Source organism: Oryctolagus cuniculus, chromosome 2 (genome assembly GCF_051225735.1).
Source record: "Oryctolagus cuniculus isolate XC-2025 breed Fujian yellow rabbit chromosome 2, ASM5122573v1, whole genome shotgun sequence".
NCBI lineage: Eukaryota > Metazoa > Chordata > Mammalia > Lagomorpha > Leporidae > Oryctolagus > Oryctolagus cuniculus.
Window position 1 is genome coordinate 134,461,137 of NC_142868.1, and position 12,438 is coordinate 134,473,574.

Here is a 12,438-nt window from a genome sequence, read left to right on the forward strand (position 1 = left end):
ACTGGTCCTGGTGGTGGATTAGGGGACCAAGGAGCTATACTGGACCCCCAGACAGAGGCATTTCATGTGGCAGCTAAGAGTTTGCGTCTTGAAGTCTGAGACCAAAATGTGCTCTTTCCAAGGAGGGGATCAGGAGCAGCGTGGGTTTGCTGGGGGTGTGTGTCAAGGGAATGGGAAGCAGGGGTCCTTGAGGCCCACCCTCTAGTTGGTAACAATGGCTGGGGCTGATAAAGGCGGCCATCACCCAGTGTTGTGACTGTACCAATTGCCACCAAATGAACCAGTGAGAATGGGTGTTTATGTTGGGTCAATTCCACCTCCAACAGGGAGCACAAGGAGGCATTTCTAGCACGCTGACACTCTGAGAGGTTAGAGACGATGGCGATGTGGAGGAGTTTCTTGGGGGACAGAGCTGCTGCTGTGCTGAGGGCAGTGGGAGCTGCCGAGTTTCACCCCAGCGTAAAAACTGTCAACAGCAGTCTTGTGCCCTCTGCTCCCCAGCTCCTGGCCCAAGCGGGCCCCAGCCCAGGCCTCACCTCTTCTGCCTCCAAACTGGAGCATCTCAGACTCTCCTGGCCTCAGCGTCCCCCTGTGAGTAGGTGGGAGGTGATTGCTCTTTTGGTAAGACCAGTATTGGCATATGAAAATGCTACTGATTTTGTACGTTGATTTTGAGCCCTGTGACTTTACTGAATTAGTTTCTCAGTTCTAACAGCTTTCTGGTTGGGTAGAATGTCCAGTTTTTTCCATGTACAACATCATGCCACCTACAAACATCAATATTTTGATTTCCTCCTTTCCACTTTCGATGCCCTTTCTTTCTCTTCCAAAATTGCCCTTGCTACCACTTCCAATAGCTATCCAGTAACAGGTAAGAGTGCACCCCTCTGTCTTGTCCAGGCCATTCAGCACAATAATGGCTGCTGGTTTGTTTTATATAGCCTTTACAACGTTGAGGTGTGTTCCTTCTATACTTAGCTGTCACTTTTTTTTTCTTATCATGAAAGGACATTGAATCTTATCAGATGTTTTCTCTGCATCTAGGGAGACAATCATATGGTATTGTTCTTCATTCTGTTGAAGTGACTGAAGACATTTATTGATTTGCAAACGTTGAGCCACCCTTACAATCAGGGATAAATCGATCGTGATGTATGGTGCTCTTGACGTAGCAAGGATTTGGGTAGCTAATATTTTGTTGAGAATTTCTGCATCTATGTTCATTAAAGTTATCGGTCTGTAATTTTCTTTTTGTGTTGTGCCTTTGGTTTGGTTTTGATAGAGTGATGCTGGCCTCAAGATTTTGGCAGCGTTCCATCCTTTTCAATATTTTTTAATAGACTGAGGAGTATTGGAATTCATCCCTCTCAAAATGTTTTGTAGAATTCAGTTGTAAAGGGGCTGGTGCTGTGGCGCAGCATGTTAAAGCCCCAGCCTGAAGCGCTGGCATCCCCTATGGTTGCCAGTTTGTGTCAATTTGTGTACTGGCTACTCCACTTCCGATCCAGCTCTCTGCTATGGCCTGGGAAAGCAGTACAGGATGGCCCAAGTCCTTGGGCCCCTGCACTGCATGGGAGACCCAGAAGATGCTCCTGGTTTCAGATCAGTTCATTTGGGTAGTGAACCAGTGGATGGAAGACTTTTCTCTCTCTGCCTCTACCTCTCTGTAACTCTGCCTTTCAAGTAAATAAAGAAATAAAATCTTACAGGTCTCCCATCAATGAAAAGTCCAGGTTTGATGGCTTTAAAACTGAATTCTTTTTTTTAAAAAAAAGATTTATTCTATTTATTTGAAAGACACTTTTAAAAAAATCTTTAAATTAACCTTTTAAAAAATAAAGAATTCAGAGGCTTAGACCACTATGCCACAGTGCCAGCCCCAATGGGAGACTTTTAAATACTACTTTAATCTCATTACTTGTTATGAGTCTGTTTCTAATTTCATACCTTCTTGATTTAATATTGGTCAGGAATTTAGCCATTTCTTCAAGGTTTTATAATTTGTTAGCGTATAGTTAGTTGTTCATAACAGTTTCTTATGATCTTTTGTATTTCTGCGTTATCAGTTATAGTGTCTCCTGTTTTACCTCTAAGTTCATTTTTTAAAAGGGATTGTTGATTCGTTTATTTACTTGACATAGAGGAAGAGAGAAACAGAGTTTCCATCCACTGGTTCACTCTGTCCACTGGCCATAATGGCTGTGGCTGGACCAGACCAAAGCTGGAAACTGGAACTCCATCTGGTCTCCCATAAGGATGGTAGGGGCCCAATCCCTTGAGCCAACTCCCACTGCATTATCAGGGAGCTGGATCAGAAGTGGAGCAGCTGGGACTCAGGACCTGAACTGGCACTCTGATATACGATGCTGGCATCGCAGACAGTGATATCACATTGCACCACAGCACACTTCCACTTCCCATCTCTAATTTTTTATTTGACTTCCATTTTTTTCCTTTGTCAGTCTGCCTTAAGGTTGTCTATTTTGATTTATTATTTTTAAAAATTTTTTTCATTTTGTTGACCTTTTGTCTTATTTTTTTGTTTCAATTTCATTTATTTCCTCTCTTATTCTTACTATTTCTTGCCTCCTGCTAATTTTGGAGTTTGGTTTGGTTTGTGTTTTTCTATGTCAATGAGATGTATCATTAGATAGTTTATTTTCCATGTGGGTGGCAGGTGGCCCAAATACTTGGACTATCTTCCCCAGCTTTCCCAAGCACTTTAGCAGGGAGCTAGATTGGAAGCAGAGCTGCTGGGACTCGGTCTGGTGATCTGACACGGGATGCTGGCATCCCAGATAAACACGGTGCCAGCATCTCCCACAATTTTGATAAGCTGTATTTTCATTTTCAGCTATTTCATGAAATTTTCAGTTTCCTTTTTAATTTCATCAGTGATCTACTGGTCATTCAACAACATGTTCAAGTTTCGTGTACTTGTCAATTTTCTATTATTATTATTATGATTGACTTCTAGTTTTTTCCTTTGTGGTCTGAGAAGACAACATGGTATGTTTCTATTTTTTAAATGTACTGAGACTTGATTTGTGGCCTACTATTGAATTATCCTAGAAAATGTTCATGTGCTGAGAAGAATGTGTATTCTGTACCTATTGGGTGAAATTTCTGTAAATGTCAGATCCATTTGATCTCTAATGTGGCTCCACTCTGATATTTCTTTGTTGGCTTTCTATCTGGATAATCTGTTCATTCATTAATGAGTGTTGAAGTCCCTCACTTATTGTACTGAAGTCCAGCTGTCTCTTTAGGCCTATAATATTTCCTTATGGATCCGGGTGGTTTTGAGTTCATGGATATTTATGATTATTGTATCTTATTCTGAATCAGCCCTCTAATCAATGTATAATGTCCTTTTAAACAGTTTTTTAATTCAATTCTGTTTCACCTGATATGAGTATAGCTACTCCTCCCTGTTTTGGCTTCCATTTGCATGGTATATCCTTTTCCAACTCTTTACTTTCAGTATATGCATATCTTTACAAGTGAAGAGCATTTCTGTAGGCAGCAAACAGCTACGTCTGTTTTTTCATTTCTCCTTTACTTCGGAAAGAGCTTCACTCGACACGATGTTCTTGGTGGGAGCCTTTCTCTATCGAGACTTTGGATATATCATCCCACTCTCGACTGCAAGAATTTTGATGAGAAATCTATTGGGTTATATTTTACATAACTTGATTTTTTCTCTCACTTTCTTTAGGATTCTTTCCTTGTCTTTACCTTCTTTTTAATTTTTTTTAACATTTATTTAATGAATATAAATTTCCAAAGTACGGCTTATGGATTACTATGGCTTCCCCCCCATAACGTCCCTCCCACCCGCATCCCTCCCCTTTCCCACTCCCTCTCCCCTTCCATTCACATGAGGATTCATTTTCGATTCTCTTTATATACAGAAGATCAGTTTAGCATACATTAAGTAAAGATTTCAACAGTTTGCTCCCACACAGAAACATAAAGTGAAAAATAATAGATGGTTTTTAAAATGATGATGAAATCAGATCAGACCTATTGTCATGTTTAATCCCAGTGAGAGTCAGTTGGGAATTGATAATTTCTTTTTTTTTTTTTTTTTTTTTTTACAGAAGATCAGTTTAGTATACATTAAGTAAAGATTTCAACAGTTTTCACCCCCATAGAAACACAAAGTGAAATATACTGTTTGAGTACTCGTTATAGCATTAAGTCTCAATGTACAGCACATTAAGGACAGAGATCCTACATGAGGAGTAAGTGCACAGTGACTCCTGTTGTTGACTTCACAAATTGACACTCCTGTTTATGGCATCAGTAATCTCCCTATGCAGCAGTCATGAGTTTCCAAGGCTATGGAAGCCCCTTGAGTTCTCCGACTCTTATCTTGTTTAGACAAGGTCATAGTCAAAGTGGAGGTTCTCTCCTCCCTTCAGAGAAAGGTACCTCCTTCTTTGAAGACCTGTTCTTTCCACTGGGATCTCATTCACAGAGATCTTTCATTTAGTCTTTTTTTTTTTTTTTTTTTTTGCCAGAGTGTCTTGGCTTTCCATGCCTGAAATACTCTCATGGGCTTTTCAGCCAGATCGCAATGCCTTTAGGGCTGATTCTGAGGCCAGAGTGCTGTTTAGGACATCTGCCGTTCTATGAGTCTGCTGAGTATCTTGCTTCCTATGTTGGGTCACTCTCCCCTTTATTTATTCTATCGGTTAGTATTAGCAGGTACTAGACTTGTTTATGTGCTCCCTTTGACTCTTAGTCCTTTCATTATGGTCAATTGTGAACTGAAATTGATCACTTGGACTAGTGAGATGGCATTGGTACATGCCACCTTGATGGGATTAAATTGGAGTCCTCTGGTATGTTTCTAACTCTACCATTGGGGGCAAGTCAGCTTGAGCATGTCCCAAATTGTACATCTCTTCCCTCTCTTATTCCCACTCTTATGTTTAACAGGGATCACATTTCAGTTAAATTTCAACACTTAAGAATAACTGTGTATTAATTACAGAATTAAACTAGTCATATTAAGTAGAACAGACAAAAAAAACTACTAAGAGGGATAATGTATTAAGTTGTTCATTAACAGTCAGGGCTATGCTGATCAAGTCACCGTTTCTCATAGTGTCGATTTCACTTCAACAGGTTTCCTTTTTGGTGTTCAGTCAGTTGTCACCGATCAGGGAGAACATATGGTATTTGTCCCAGGCTTCCACCAGCACCTGCAGCCTGGAGCTCTGTTTCTCAGGCCTCCTGGCTCAACTTTGCATAACTTTGAAATATTTTAGGGCACTGCTGAGATATGCTGAAAGCATGTGACAAACACCCAGGGACGCATCTCCACTTAGGTGGTGGTTAAATTTCACTTTGAGGCCTCCTCAGAGGCCAAAGATCAGGGTCGGCAGCCTCCACCTTCCAGCCCAGCCCCTGCTGCCGCCTTCCAGCTTTAATGTCCATAGGGCAATGTCAATTCTTGCAGAACTGGTCTCTCTTCATCTCCCTCTTGGGTGCTCTTGCCTCAAGCCTGGCTGTCATCTCTGACTCCTTCATAATCCTTGCTCCCATGAGACTAATTTTAATGCCTGTATGTATTTCAGCCTCAAAATACATCTTTATGAGGGACTGCCATGATCCTGTCTGCCTCTGAGGACCAGCTGCCACTCGGGCCCCTCTCCTCACCCTGAGGGCTCCTCTATGAACACAGGAAAAGTCACCCCACTCAAGCAGAGCAGCCCTTGGATGCATGGGTGACACGGCGAGCAATGTCTGCAACTATAGACTTAGAGCCATTGTGCTTGGACACACTCGGCTCTGTGTTGGAGCTCATTGATCGGGAATCAGGGCAAGTTCAGGTTAATTCCCAGCACCCTCTAGGTCAGCCTCACTTGTGCAGTGAGCAACCTGTGGTACCTGGGGGCACTTGTGTCACTTGGTGCTGCATTTTCCTGTGGGGATATCTGCTTCAAGTCCTTCTTCCTGCCATGATTCTCCACATACAGCCACAGACATACCTTTAAGCTCACACACGCACACAGAACACACACATATGCATAGAACAAACACATGTGCACACATGCATATAGCCATCAACAGGAACATGCATAACATATTTTACTTATTTCAATTTCTAAGAGTATCCAGGGATTCTCATTACTCTGGGGATAGATCCACACTCAGCTGGACATGGGTCTTGCCTGGCAGATCCCTGCCCTCCTCTCCCCGAGAGGGGCCACATCAGCCATCATTCCCTACACGTCTTGTCTTAACACTGCCCCAGGGTCCTCAGCCTGAGAAGCTCCCCTCACTCTGCCTGCTCAGGCCCACTTTGTCCTGTGGTCATGGCACCATGTCTTGTCACACTCTCTTGGAGGATCTGGTGCCATCTGTCCCCAGCCTCCCAACCCTTGTCCCAGCTGTGAGGTATGCCCGCCTGACCCCAGACCCCAAAGTTTCTGAGAGCTCCCTAAGATGCTGGCCTGTCTGAGGTGTCCCAAGAGCTCACATGGCACCTGCCACAAGAGGCCTTGCTTGAATCATCCACTGTGCCCATGGCTACAGGCAGCCACAGAATAGGATGCTGATCTGTGAGGTTGGGCAGAATGGCAGGACTGGTGTGAGCTCATGGTTACAAGGGAAGCCCCCTTCTGTAGCTCAGCAGTTGAGTGGAGGAGGGAGTGTCCTGTCTGTGTCTGCCTGTCTCCTGCTTGTCAGCATTGCTGGCAGCAGTGACACCTGCAGCATAGGAGGGCACCGGGCACAACTGCTGATGAGGCAATGAAGGAGTGGACCTGGATGCAGGGTGCTGAGTGCAGGAACTGCGAAGGGTAGATTTTCCTGGAGCAGGGAAAGCTTGGGTAGGGAGAGAAGGACCCTGCTGCTCAGCCATCAAAGGAACACAGCGCCAGTGCTGCAGTCTCCAAGTGTGTACAGGGACAAAGGTGCCATTTCAACAAAGGCAGGAAAAATGGTGGCCAGCCTTCCCCAAGGAGTTTCTCCTTTCCTGGTGATGAAAAAAAAAAAATTAGACTGGGGCTCCCTGAGCTGTCACAGCCCAGCACCTTGACCCTATGGTTGATGATTATCAAACATCCAGGTGTCAGCCAATGAGGCGGCCACCCAGCAGAGGTGGGGCAGGCCCAGAACAGTCCCTCCTGGATGCCAGGGACAGGCTGAGGGTCTGAGGCCATGCTGCACACGCTCAGCTCTGGAGAGCAGGTGAGAGGCTGGGGAGGGGGACAAGGCTGGGGCTCTGAGAGCAGGGTGGAGTCCTGGGGCCCGTGCTGGTGGTTGGAGGCAATGTCCTCTCATTAGGCTAAACATGGACAAATCAGGGAGGAGCCTGTGCTGAAAGGGGTGCTTGGGACACAGGATTTCTGCAATCATGGGCTTGGAGGGGGCCACAGGGCATGGGGCACAGAGGCTGCTGCACGGTCCAGCCCAGTGTGGCCAGGAGATGACAGGGAAATGAGACATGACGGCGGAGGACACGCTTTCAAGTGTGCAAGTGTTACATGTGCTAGCGCGTTAACTTCTCAGATCTTATTTTACCCTGTGGTACAGATGAGCCCGCTGCCTCACAGAGGTTGAGTGCCGTGGCCAAGGTCACATCGCCAGAACAGATGGTACAAGGATCCTGGGAGCACGGGACACTCACGTGGCTTCCTCTCTCTTCTCCAGGGCAGTAGCAGGAGTGCAGGGGCGCCCAGCTGTCACTCTGGACATCGACATTCAGACACAGACATCTCTCATGGCTTCTTATCACATCCGCAAATACCAGGAGAGAGACCGCAAAAGTGTCCTGGCCTTGTTCTCCCAGGGGATGGAGAAGCACATTCCCAGTGCTTTCCGCCACCTGCTGAGGCAGCCCCAAACCCTCCTGCTCTTACCTGGGGTCCCCCTCGTCCTCCTCTTTTTCTCTGGCTCCTGGCTCCTCGCACTGCTGGCCAGCCTTGCCGTCCTCGTGGTCCTGAGGCTTGCTGCCTCCTATCCCTGGAAGAAGTACGTGGCCCTGAGTCTGCAGTCAGACATGGCCGACATCACCAAATCCTACCTGCGAGGGAGTGGCTCCTGCTTCTGGGTGGCCGAGTCTGAGGGGCAGGTGGTGGGCACGGTGGGAGCTCTGCCCGTGCAGGATCCCACCTTGCGGGAGAAGCAGCTGCAGCTCTTCCATCTGTCTGTGGCCTTGGAGCACCGGGGTCAGGGGCTAGCGAAAGCCCTGGTCAGGACGGTCATCCAGTTTGCCTGGGCCCGGGGCTACAGCGAGGTCATGCTTGACACTACCACAGTGCAGACTGCTGCCCTGAGCCTCTACCAGGGCATGGGCTTTGAGATCAAGCACCAGTGCTACTTCCACGTGAGTGCGAGGCTGGTGGGTCTTTCTAGTGTTCGCTTAGTCTACCGCCTGCCTTCTTCTCAGGGAGGGGGCCTGTGTGGGAGCCAGGAGAGCATCGACCCTGCTGTGGTCATAAGCCCACCCTGATGTTTGAGTGCCATCAACAATAAAAGCTCTTTACTCTTGCAAGTATGAGTCCCACGTGTGTGGTGCTGGGAGGCATACGGGGCTGTGCTGCATTCATTCTACTTGGGGTGTTTCTGTTCCATTTCTCCTGCACCACAACAACCTTCTTTGAAAAATCAGCTGCCAAACGGTAAGATGTGCAGGCTTCAGCTCTGGGTCTGCAGAGAGTAGCTGAAGCCGAGCTACGATGGGCAGTCCTGTCGTCTCAGATTGCCCAGATGTCCTGGGTTGGTGATGGACAGGGTGGCTGAGCACCATTGTGTCCACCAGACTGGCCTAGGCATGGTTTGAGAAAGTTTCAGTTTACTTTATAAATAAATAAATTGGCTAATGGTTCCAGCTGTCCCCTTTGCCAGCAAGGTTCTCTCTCCTCGCAAGACCACCCCAGTTGTGTGGCTCCTCCAGGGCTCAGCTGAGGGGCAGGGCTGCCTGAAGTGAGGACTTCTGAGCCGGGGGTTGCCCTTCCCCCTGTGCCCTGGTGGCCACTGCTGCTCACTCCTTTGGGACTCCCAATGTGGACCCCAAACCTGTGGCTGCACAGTGCGCCTAAGCGGGTTGCAAATCCTCAAGCACAGGAATCCTGGCCTTACCAAAGATCTGCCCTGAGCATTCTCCATGGGGTTCCTCCCCAACGCTGCAGGGAGGTGGAGTTGTCCTAGTCTCTGGAGGCGAGTCGGAAGCTGAGGTTACATCGCCCTCTGCTGGCACCACCAAGACGCATCTGAGTTCTAACAGCCATGGGGAGGGGCTAGCTCACCCTGAGCAGCCCCACTCAAGTCCTGGGCCAAGTCCATATTCAGTGCAGTGAGTGGAGTTTTCTTGAAGCTGAGGTGCTCAGTGAGTACATCTCTGTGATCCGGGCGGAGGACCACCACTGGTCCTGGTGGTGGATTAGGGGACCAAGGAGCTATACTGGACCCCCAGACAGAGGCATTTCATGTGGCAGCTAAGAGTTTGCGTCTTGAAGTCTGAGACCAAAATGTGCTCTTTCCAAGGAGGGGATCAGGAGCAGCGTGGGTTTGCTGGGGGTGTGTGTCAAGGGAATGGGAAGCAAGGGGTCCTTGAGGCCCCACCCTCTAGTTGGTAACAATGGCTGGGGCTGATAAAGGCGGCCATCACCCAGTGTTGTGACTGTACCAATTGCCACCAAATGAACCAGTGAGAATGGGTGTTTATGTTGGGTCAATTCCACCTCCAACAGGGAGCACAAGGAGGCATTTCTAGCACGCTGACACTCTGAGAGGTTAGAGACGATGGCGATGTGGAGGAGTTTCTTGGGGGACGGAGCTGCTGCTGTGCTGAGGGCAGTGGGAGCTGCCGAGTTTAACCCTGTCAACAGCAGTCTTGTGCCCTCTGCTCCCCAGCTCCTGGCCCAAGCGGGCCCCAGCCCAGGCCTCACCTCTTCTGCCTCCAAACTGGAGCATCTCAGACTCTCCTGGCCTCAGCATCCCCCTGTGAGTAGGTGGGAGGTGATTGCTCTTTTGGTAAGACCAGTATTGGCATATGAAAATGCTACTGATTTTGTACGTTGATTTTGAGCCCTGTGACTTTACTGAATTAGTTTCTCAGTTCTAACAGCTTTCTGGTTGGGTAGAATGTCCAGTTTTTTCCATGTACAACATCATGCCACCTACAAACATCAATATTTTGATTTCCTCCTTTCCACTTTCGATGCCCTTTCTTTCTCTTCCAAAATTGCCCTTGCTACCACTTCCAATAGCTATCCAGTAACAGGTAAGAGTGCACCCCTCTGTCTTGTCCAGGCCATTCAGCACAATAATGGCTGCTGGTTTGTTTTATATAGCCTTTACAACGTTGAGGTGTGTTCCTTCTATACTTAGCTGTCACTTTTTTTTTCTTATCATGAAAGGACATTGAATCTTATCAGATGTTTTCTCTGCATCTAGGGAGACAATCATATGGTATTGTTCTTCATTCTGTTGAAGTGACTGAAGACATTTATTGATTTGCAAACGTTGAGCCACCCTTACAATCAGGGATAAATCGATCGTGATGTATGGTGCTCTTGACGTAGCAAGGATTTGGGTAGCTAATATTTTGTTGAGAATTTCTGCATCTATGTTCATTAAAGTTATCGGTCTGTAATTTTCTTTTTGTGTTGTGCCTTTGGTTTGGTTTTGATAGAGTGATGCTGGCCTCAAGATTTTGGCAGCGTTCCATCCTTTTCAATATTTTTTAATAGACTGAGGAGTATTGGAATTCATCCCTCTCAAAATGTTTTGTAGAATTCAGTTGTAAAGGGGCTGTGCTGTGGCGCAGCATGTTAAAGCCCCAGCCTGAAGCGCTGGCATCCCCTATGGTTGCCAGTTTGTGTCAATTTGTGTACTGGCTACTCCACTTCCGATCCAGCTCTCTGCTATGGCCTGGGAAAGCAGTACAGGATGGCCCAAGTCCTTGGGCCCCTGCACTGCATGGGAGACCCAGAAGATGCTCCTGGTTTCAGATCAGTTCATTTGGGTAGTGAACCAGTGGATGGAAGACTTTTCTCTCTCTGCCTCTACCTCTCTGTAACTCTGCCTTTCAAGTAAATAAAGAAATAAATCTTACAGGTCTCCCATCAATGAAAAGTCCAGGTTTGATGGCTTTAAAACTGAATTCTTTTTTTTAAAAAAAAGATTTATTCTATTTATTTGAAAGACACTTTTAAAAAAATCTTTAAATTAACCTTTTAAAAAATAAAGAATTCAGAGGCTTAGACCACTATGCCACAGTGCCAGCCCCAATGGGAGACTTTTAAATACTACTTTAATCTCATTACTTGTTATGAGTCTGTTTCTAATTTCATACCTTCTTGATTTAATATTGGTCAGGAATTTAGCCATTTCTTCAAGGTTTTATAATTTGTTAGCGTATAGTTAGTTGTTCATAACAGTTTCTTATGATCTTTTGTATTTCTGCGTTATCAGTTATAGTGTCTCCTGTTTTACCTCTAAGTTCATTTTTTAAAAGGGATTGTTGATTCGTTTATTTACTTGACATAGAGGAAGAGAGAAACAGAGTTTCCATCCACTGGTTCACTCTGTCCAATGGCCATAATGGCTGTGGCTGGACCAGACCAAAGCTGGAAACTGGAACTTCATCTGGTCTCCCATAAGGATGGTAGGGGCCCAATCCCTTGAGCCAACTCCCACTGTGTTCCAGGTGCATTATCAGGGAGCTGGATCAGAAGTGGAGCAGCTGGGACTCAGGACCTGAACTGGCACTCTGATATACGATGCTGGCATCGCAGACAGTGATATCACATTGCACCACAGCATACTTCCCATCTCTAATTTTTTATTTGACTTCCATTTTTTTCTTTGTCAGTCTGCCTTAAGGTTGTCTATTTTGATTTATTATTTTTAAAAAATTTTTTCATTTTGTTGACCTTTTGTCTTATTTTTTTGTTTCAATTTCATTTATTTCCTCTCTTATTCTTACTATTTCTTGCCTCCTGCTAATTTTGGAGTTTGGTTTGGTTTGTGTTTTTCTATGTCAATGAGATGTATCATTAGATAGTTTATTTTCCATGTGGGTGGCAGGTGGCCCAAATACTTGGACTATCTTCCCCAGCTTTCCCAAGCACTTTAGCAGGGAGCTGGATTGGAAGCAGAGCTGCTGGGACTCGGTCTGGTGATCTGACACGGGATGCTGGCATCCCAGATAAACACGGTGCCAGCATCTCCCACAATTTTGATAAGCTGTATTTTCATTTTCAGCTATTTCATGAAATTTTCAGTTTCCTTTTTAATTTCATCAGTGATCTACTGGTCATTCAACAACATGTTCAAGTTTCGTGTACTTGTCAATTTTCTATTATTATTATTATGATTGACTTCTAGTTTTTTCCTTTGTGGTCTGAGAAGACAACATGGTATGTTTCTATTTTTTAAATGTACTGAGACTTGATTTGTGGCCTACTATTGAAT

General features: G+C 45.9%; 1 pseudogene across 1 annotated transcript; it reads left to right on the top strand.

Annotated features, from left to right (window-relative positions):
• The first annotated feature begins 6,985 nt into the window (after nt 1–6,985).
• LOC149128058 (N-acetyltransferase 8B pseudogene) lies at nt 6,986–8,531 on the top strand (annotated as a pseudogene). The gene is made up of 2 exons (XR_016230264.1): nt 6,986–7,206; nt 7,669–8,531. The product of XR_016230264.1 is annotated as an N-acetyltransferase 8B pseudogene (transcript).
• Nucleotides 8,532–12,438: the final 3,907 nt, after the last annotated feature.